This window comes from Bison bison, unplaced genomic scaffold (assembly GCF_000754665.1).
Source record: "Bison bison bison isolate TAMUID 2011002044 unplaced genomic scaffold, Bison_UMD1.0 scf7180017864519, whole genome shotgun sequence".
Classification (NCBI taxonomy): Eukaryota; Metazoa; Chordata; class Mammalia; order Artiodactyla; family Bovidae; genus Bison; species Bison bison.
This window is the reverse complement of record NW_011495072.1, coordinates 14,791,135-14,800,910: the sequence shown is the minus strand read 5'-3', so window position 1 is coordinate 14,800,910 and position 9,776 is coordinate 14,791,135.

The following is a 9,776-nucleotide window of genomic DNA, read 5'->3' as shown; positions in this document are numbered from 1 at the left end:
TACATGTAATATATAATATACTATGTATATTATATGTATTATGTATATAATATTATTATATATATTATGTATATAATATAATTATATAATATATCTTATGTATATAATATCTAAATAATACTGTTTAAAAAAAATCTTTAATCCTCCAAAGATTTCTACAGCATGTGGCAGATGTCTAAAAGTCTATGAAGTTCAAGTGATAGGTTTCTTCTCAGTTAAAGTATTCATTCTACATCAGGAAATAATAATTGATATATGACATATGCACCTGAAGACTCTAAATAAGACTTGCTTGAAAATAAAGAATTATTAACAGAATCTTCACAGGTGAATAGGAGTTATTTCCCAGATAGAATGTGTAGGGCTAGAAGAGAGGAAGCAGAGAGCTGAGGTACCTCAACACAGAGAGACTAGAATGAACTGATTTGGTCACATTAAAGTACTGACAAAATTCATACATACATTTGTTCAAATCACAATTCTGCACCCTCGAAGAATGACACACATTTTATATTAAGATGAATGCTGATATTAAATGCAGATTTCTGGTGTGTAAATATGAGATTAAGTGTTAATGTGCATTTGCAGAAACAGCAGAGAACTCTGGCAGGCTGCAGTCCATGGAGTCGCAAACGGTTGGACATGACTGAACAACTAAGCACAGCACACCTTCACTTTTCACTTAGGGCTTCTCTGGTGGCTCAGTTGGTAAAGAATCTGACTGCTGTGCGGGAGACCTGGGTTTGATCCCTGGGTTGGGAAGATCCCCACTCCAGTGTTTTTGCCTGGAGAATCCCCATGGACAGAGGAGCCTGGCATACTGCAGTCCATGGGGACACAAAGAGTCGGACATGACTGAGTGACTAAGCACAGCACACAGCACAGAAACAACAAACAGTTTAAAGTATTCTTGTTACAAAAGTTGATACAAACTTAATATGATTTATGCATTGCATGAGAACTGATACAGTCTTTTTGATATATTTAATAGTTTACCTTTTTCTTAACATTTATTCAACTAATCTCCAAATTTGAACTTTATTTTCAATAGCTTTTTATTTATAATAAGTAATATAAATTTTTAATAAATAAAGCAATTTAAAATATATCTCAGGAACATTGACTATCCCTATAAAATACCTAAAAGTTATAGATTGAGTCATGAATAAAGTGGCATATGTGATACATATGCAATGCATATTTACATTTTTCTAAATATAGAAACTGACTTATTACTCTATAGTCATTGCTTTCTGAAAGAAAGGTTTTTATTCCCTAGTAGCTCAGACGGTAAAATGTCTGACGGCAATGCGGGAGACCTGGGTTCAATCCCTGGGTTGGGAATATCCCCTGGAGAAGGAAATGGCAGCCCACTCCAGTATTCTTGCCTGGAAAATCCCATGGACGGCGGAGCCTGGTAGGCTGCCATCCATGGGGTCGCAAAGAGTCGGACACGACTGAGCGACTTCACTTTCACTTTTCAAGACTTCGTTAAATGGAGGAAGTATGTAATTTGTCATCATTCAATTGAGAAATTTCAATTAATGCCTAAAGTTAGTATTTAAAAATCTATTTTAGTTTCAGTAAGAGTTAGTAGCCTAATATTGCTGATTCATTATGTGTTTATTTTTAACTTAAATTTTATGCCTATAAATTATATACTTTGCACTTATACTATTATATATAGTTTTTCACCAGTCCACTTTAGATCATTTTGAAGGGTATGTCCTACCAGTGATTGTGGTTATTGGCCAAATATTTCCAGTTCTTCTCCCTTCTAGTCACATGTTAGATGTGCATTTTTTGATTCTGTTATAAAATTTGTAACTATGTGATTGAATATAGGTAATGAGAATGATACTTCCAGACTGAGCATTTAATTATTATTTTTTGATTCTTTCCAAAACCTTTCCCCCCTCCCCACCTTGGCCATGATAACTAGCAATGTTTAAAGTTGTCCCTACTCCATCATCCTGAGAAAATTCGTTCTCCATTTTTGATAAAGTATAGTGTAATCAACAAATAAATTTGTGTTGTGTAAGCTAGTAAGATTTTGAATTGTTTTTGTTTTTGTTGTTACTATAGCATGATTCAGGCTTCCCAGGTGGTGCTAGTGGTAGAATCTGCCTGCTAATGTAGGAGATGTAAGAGAAACAAATTAGATCCCTGGGTCAGGAAGATCCTCTGGAGGAGGGCATGGCAACTCATTCCAGTATTCTTACCTGGGGAATCCCATGGACAGAGGAGCCTGGCAGGCTATGGCCCATAGGGTCGCAAAGAGTCGGACACAACTAAAGTGATTTAGCACATAGCATGATTCAGCGGATCCTTATGATACAGAGACTGGTACTGAGACAGGGTAATGCTGCTGTAATAGCATCAATTATAGACGGTGTGGTAAGCAGGGGAAAAGCTATAATTAGAGGACTGGAGAATGGGATTTTTAATGCAGTGGCAAAACACTTGGTAAATGTGTTGCCTGAAATGGTGTTAAAAAGAAATAATGCACTAAAGGCATTATATTCTAAAATAAGAGGTTAGAAAATAGAAGGCTAGTAGCCTTTGCTCATTGCTATTGGCTATATTTACAAAGTACTACTAGGAAGAGACAAACATGAAATAATTGGTTGTTGTTACAAATAAAAATGAAAAGAAATAGAGGGTTCAGAGATTTGGTGGCTGAGTTAGAGTAGACAACTGCTCTCACCTCCAATGTGTAAAATATAAAACTGAAAAGGTTTTGAGCAACAAAGCCTACTTAGAACTTACCCTTTTGCATGATTGAGATCACTAGTCATATTCTCATTCTCATTACTAAGAGAATATTCTTATTCTCATTACTCATATTCTCATATTCTCATTACTAAGCCCTCTTAATTGTGTGAGGTAATGTCCAGGAAATTCTTTCAGGGGAAGGAATTATGGCTTTCCTTTTAAAAACTGATAAGCCCCATGTGCCAGAATATTTTTTTTTCAAGTTCTAGAGAGGTATGTCTCCAAAAATATAAAGAAAAGTACTTTGCAAAATTATTACCACATTAAACTGAGTAGAAGCTATTCTAGTAGTAAGTTGGCTAAGCTTGTGGAAAGCACCAAAAACAAAAAAACTCCACATAAATGGGATTAGGGCTTTTTGTGATCTAAAATTTCAACAACCTTTGACAACCTTCTGGATATGATACCCAGAATTCATGTAGAAACTAGCATTTATCTCCCCTACTTCCTTGACTCTGGCTTGATGCAGAAATTGGATGGTTCCTTGAAAAGTGAGGGAAGGGTAATGCATTTTGAGTGTGGGAAGGAGTGTAAGTGGATCTTTTGATAGCCAGGGAGAACTATAATAGTTACTGTTTACCAAATATCTGTTTTCCCTTTTGGAGAAAATGCAGGGATTTAATTTTTGGATCTGCTTGTCCTTGAGTGGGAACAACTGAGTTGTTCTAGCCTATGATTTTTACGTAAGCATAAGTGATGCATGACATTCTCATGTCAGGAATTTACTTAAACTAAAGACCTCTGGAATAACATTTCTCCTGGAATGGCATTCAACAACATTTGCTGGAGGCTTCTCTATCAGTTTTGTTCAAGGACGGATGATTAGGAAACTGCCCATCCTCCACCCATCACTGAATTTTAGTAGACACAAAACATAAAGGGGAGAAATACACTTTTGTTTTATGCTGTTGAGATTGGGGAGTGTTTATGATGGAATATGATCAAACCTTTGGTTACTGACAAAGGGAAGTGTGTAAGTTTGGCAAATTCTCCATTCCCACTGGAATCAATCTTTCAGAGGTCCAAGTAGAGCATGAAAATTAAGTCCTTATATAGTAAGAAATGATTACAATACTTCCCATACTATTAAATAGAAAATGGATTAGGGTAATGTTTCCTTATGTTGTAGTCTCGGATGAGGTCTAGTGGCTTATTATGGATGAGAGGTCACATAATTTTTGTGATATTACTATGAAGGAATGCTCTAGTAAACTCCAGAAATTATAGACAGGGAGAACCAGTAGCCTTACATTATTTGTGGCAGAAAGTTAGATTCTGAGCAATAGCTCCCTTGTACAGTAACTGTGCCTTGGCATCTGTACTCTAAGTCTTCCTGTATCATGATTGGAGAGGATGAATTTTTTTAGTTCAAAGTATTTAGTAAATTACAGAGTATAAACTTAGAATCGTCATTCACCTAGGATAAGATTTTCTATAGATCTAAAGGTACACTGACCAGGTGAAGAGTGTAATATTTAATAAAAGTTTTTAGGTCAGAAAGTACATTTAAATGCCAAGAAAAATATTGTAAAGTCATAGGTGTATTACTATAAAAGGTTCCTAGTTCCCAGGTATAACTTGGATAGACAAAATATTCTCTTATGGACTAATAGAAAATTACAAAACTTTGACCAAATTAAAATAATATTCTTACTCATGGTTGTATGGCCTTTGTTGCTATGAAATTTAAAAATAAATTAAAATAAAAGAGGAAGTCTGAGTCTGATTAGAAAGTTAGCTTATTTCAATTTCACCGTTTACTCTGCTTGAGGAATAAAATAACAAGAAGTTGCAATTGCAAAGTGAGAGAAAAGATAGGATGCTGGATCATTTTGAAACATTTTGAAACAGCAAAAAGTCAGATTGCCTTCTCTGCCATTTTTGCTTGAGGAAACATCATTTCTTGGTAGGCCACTGTCCATAGAGCTGGAGCAGTTTAGGCTAATGATGTTCATTCCCATTTGGACTATCATTACTACAGCAGTGCTGACAGAGGAAATGGACAACGAGTTCTCTTGAGCTGAAGATATTTTAACCTCCTTTCAAAAATAGTTTGTATAAACTCCTACATGCTTTTAAATAGAAACAGTATGAATCATGAATTTCTTTGACATGAATGCAAGAAATTATAAAAACACTATTTTAAATAAAAATTTTATGATCCTGGAATAAAACTCTTAGACTTCATGGTGTTCCACCTTTTCATGAATAGATCACAGTTTGCCAAATAAAGGAAGACATGTGAAAAGGTCAAGAGATTTTTCTGTGTAGAGCCTGTGGTGAAAGGCTCTAGTGATGGCAGTTACTGAACAGAAATTTCCTGCAAGGAAGGAGAATACTTGTGTTCAGTACCAAGATGTCGGTTAGGTTTTATAAGTAAGTAAAGAAACACACAAAATCATCCTTTCAGGATGTGAAAGGATAAAATTAAAAGCAGAGATGATAAAGGCATACTATGCATGGGAATATAGAATTGGTAATCATTAAGGAGGGGAGAAGAAAGAGTTTTGGTACCTGAAAATAATTTAAAACTCTAAAGACCAAATACTGCACATATGAAACTTACTTACATTTGAATAACAATAAAAGCAAAGTAAAAACGTTAGCCTGAGAAACAGTCAGCAGGACTATCTTAGGAGTCAAGTTTCCTATTTAGAGAAACAGAAATGATTGGGTTAGCCTTGCAATGACTTGGCTTTTAACAGGAAGATAAAATGTAATGTTTGATTTCTAAGTCTCCTAGCTACCTCGATAGAAAATTAATGCATTGTGTTATTGGAGCATTTTTTGTTCCTGAAATGTATTTCACCGAATGTAATGGCATTATTAGGATTTATTTTGATTCTTTGATTAAAAATAGGCATGCATAATCCTTATGGATTATTGTTATGCTGCTGAACACATCAGTGACACAGATAAAATGCCAGTTGATAATTATTTGGGATACCTTGTTTTTTACTTAAATTCTTCAGGAAACAATGCTATACAAATATGTGAAAAACTAATTTCCGGAATAAAATATGCCGTTCTTGTGGGCAAAGACTATATTTATCTGTTTTTATTAATCTGATCAAGGTCATATGTGTTCAGGACCGTAGCCTGTAAAGTATAGATGTTAGACTCTCTCTGTTTGAAGCTAGACTTGCAAGAATATTCATCCAATAATTTATATTCTTTAGCTTAGTAAAAATCATTCTTTTAAATTTTATCTAGAGGCCTTCTCCTAAATTTCCATTTAAAAGATACTATTTTATTTTGTCTAGTTCAGAAAGAGAATCATCCATTCTAAAATTGCTTATTGAGAATTAGGCATTATGGTAGATTCTAGGAAAATTATTCTCAATACAAAAGACATGGAAACTGGATTCTGGGAATATTATTCTCAAATAGAAAGATGCAGGACTTACCGTCTAGTTGTGAAAAAAGGAAATAATAATAACATTTTTATTTGTGATAAGGCGCTAAGAGACAAGTTACAGAAAAATTGCATGTTAATGATTTATTTAGGGAAATTTTATTTATGCTGGAAATCTGAATGTGGAATTCTTTGACAATAAAATGGGACGTTTGCCTGAAAAAGAGACCATCACATATCAAGCACTCATGATAGAAAGGGCATTGAAGAATATACTTGAGGCATAGCCAGTGAAGGAAGAATGACAGAAGCTGAATTTGGAATTAGGCAGGTGATTGGTTATACAGAGCCTTGACCAAGAAATCAAAATGAGAGTATTTACATGCAAACACACGCAAATGTCAGGATAATATGAAGCTGAGGATGTTTATGTGTGTATATATTTGTTTAAATTATAGGTAGAACCTAGACTTCTACAGTGTTGACATTAGTCAAAAAAAGTCTGTGTAGTTGGAAATGAAATAAAATCATGACAATGTTATTATAGAAAAGTCTGTTTGCCTTGCTAGTAAAGGGAAAGAGAAAGAAGTGGGATTTATATGCAGCTATTTCAGAGAAATTTAGAATGTTTTCTATCCTCTTTGTACTGGGAATGAGAGAAAAGATGCATGAGAAAATATTTTCTTAGAAAGTGTTAGATTCCTTTCTATCCCAGCCCAACTCATGAAGGCAAAGAGAGCTGAAGGACTCATGTATTTCCTTTATAACAAGCTATGACCATATATGGATGTGAGAGTTGGACTGTGAAGAAGGCTGAGCGCCGAAGAATTGATGCTTTTGAACTGTGGTGTTGGAGAAGACTCTTGAGAGTCCCTTGGACTGCAAGGAGATCCAACCAGTCCATTCTGAAAGAGATCAGCCCTGGGTTTCTTTGGAAGGAATGATGCTAAAGCTGAAACTCCAGTACTTTGGCCACCTCATGCGAAGAGTTGACTCATTGGAAAAGACTCTGATGCTGGGAGGGATTGGGGGCAGGAGGAGAAGGGGACGACAGAGGATGAGATGGCTGGATGCATCACTGACTCGATGGACGTGAGTCTGAGTGAATTCCGGGAGTCTGTGATGGACAGGGAGGCCTGGCGTGCTGCGATTCATGGGGTCGCAAAAAGTCAGACACGACTGAGCGACTGATCTGATCTGATCTAATGACCATATAGATATATTCAACTGGTGAATATAACAAATAAAGATTGAATTCTAGATTTCTACTCAGATGTGTGTGTGTGTGTGTATACACACACATATACATATATATACACACACACACATATACATATATATATATATATACACACACACATACCTCTAGGTTACATAGAACTGTGTGTGTGTATATGTATACACGTATACATATATATATATATATGTATATATACACAGACACATACCTCTAGATTAAGTAGAACTCTGTGTGTGTGTGTATGTGTGTGTGTATCTGTGTATTTGGGGAAACAGAGGCCTCTGCATACCTCATTTTATTGCACTTCACTTTATCTTGCTTTGTAGATACTGCATTTCTAAATTGAAATTTTGTGGCAACCTTACATTGAGCAAATTTATTTGTATCATTTTTCTAACATTATTCACTTCACATCTGTGTGTCACATTATGCTAATTCCTGTAATATTTAAAACTTTATTATATTTGTATGGTGATCTGTGATCACCAGTGATCTTCAATGTTATGTAATTGGAGAGCTCTCATATAAGACTGCAAATTTAATGAATGTTTTTCTGTTTCCACTGTTCCTCTGCCTTTTCATACTGTTTGGCAAGGCAGAAGAACAGTGAAAACATATAAAACATTCATTAAGTTATGAAGAAAAGCCAGCCTAGACAGCATTTTAAAAAACAGAGGAATTACTTTGCCAACAAAGGTCCATCTAGTCAAAGCTATGGTTTTTCTGGTAGTCATGTATGGATGTGACAGTTGGACCATAAAGAAAGCTGAGCATCAAAGAATTGATGCTTTTGGAATTGTAATGTTGAAGAAGACTCTTGAGAGTCCCTTGAACTGCAAGGAGATCCAACCCAGTCAATCCTAAAGGAAGTCAGTCCTGAATATTCACTGAAAGGACTGATGCTGAAGCTGAAGCTCCAATACTTTGGCCACCTGATGCAAAGAACAGACTCATTGGAAAAATTCCTGATGTTGGGAAAGGTTGAAGGCAGGAAGAGAAGGGGAGGACAGAGGATGAGATGGTTGGATGACATCACTGACTCAGTAGTCATGAGTTTGAGTAAGCTCCAGGAGTTGATGTTGGACTGGGAAGCCTGGCATGCTGCAGCCCATGGGGTCACAAAGAGTCGGACACTGAGCGACTGAACTGAACTGTTCCCCTGAGTGGCTATCCCCCTGTCTTTCTCTCTCTCTTTGGGCTTTCCTATTCCTTGACACACAATAATATTGAATTTAGGCCAATTAACAAGCCTACAATGCCCTTTAAATGTTTGAGTGAAATGACGAGTAACATATCTCACTTTAAATCAAAATGAAGAAATGATTAAACTTAGTGAGGAAGACATGTCAAAACCTGAGACAGACTGAAACCTAAGTCTCTCTTATCAAAAGGTTAGCCAAGTTTGAATGAAAAGGAAAAGTTCTTGAAATTAAAAGTGCTACTCCAGTGAACATGAATGATTAGAAAATGAAACAGCCTTAGTGCTGATATGGAGAATGTTTTAGTTGTCTGGATAGAAGATCAGACCTGCTACAACATTCCCTTGAGCTAAAACCCCTAATCCAGAGCAAAGCCCTAACTCTCTTCAATTTGATGAAGGCTGATGAAGGTGAGGAAGCTGCAGGAGAAAAATTTGAGGCTAGCAGAAGTTTATTCATAAGATTTAAGGAAAGGCAACATTTCTAAAACATAAAAGTGCAAAGTGAAGTACCAAGTGCTGATATAGAAGGAGCAGCAAATTATACAGAAAATCTAGCTGAGATAATTAATTAAGGTAGCTATGCTAAACAACTGATTTTCATCATGGATGAAATGCCCTTCTAGTAGAAGATGCCAACCATGACTTTCATAGCCAGAGAGGAGAAGTCAATGCCTGCCCTCAAAACTTCAAAGGACAGGCTGACTTATTAGGGGCTATATGCAGAGTACATCATGAGAAACACTGGGCTGGAAGAAGCACAAGCTGGAATCAAGATTGCCGGGAAAAATATCAATAACCTCAGATATGCAGATGACACCACCCTTATGGCAGAAAGTGAAGAGGAACTAAAAAGTCTCTTGATGACGGTGAAAGAGGAGAGTGAAAAAGTTGGCTTAAAACTCAACATTCATAAAACGAAGATCATTGCATCTGGTCCCATCATTTCATGGGAAATAGACAGGGAAACAGTGGAAACAGAGTAAGACTTTATTCTTTGGGGCTCCAAAATCACTGCAGATGGTGACTGCAGCCATGAAACTAAGACACTTACTCCTTGGAAGAAAAGTTATGACCAACCTAGATAGCATATTGAAAAGCAGAGACATTACTTTGCCAACAAAGGTTCATCTAGTCAAGGCTATGGTTTTTCCAGTGGTCATGTGTGGATGTGAGAGTTGGACTGTGAAGAAAGCTGAGTGCTGAAG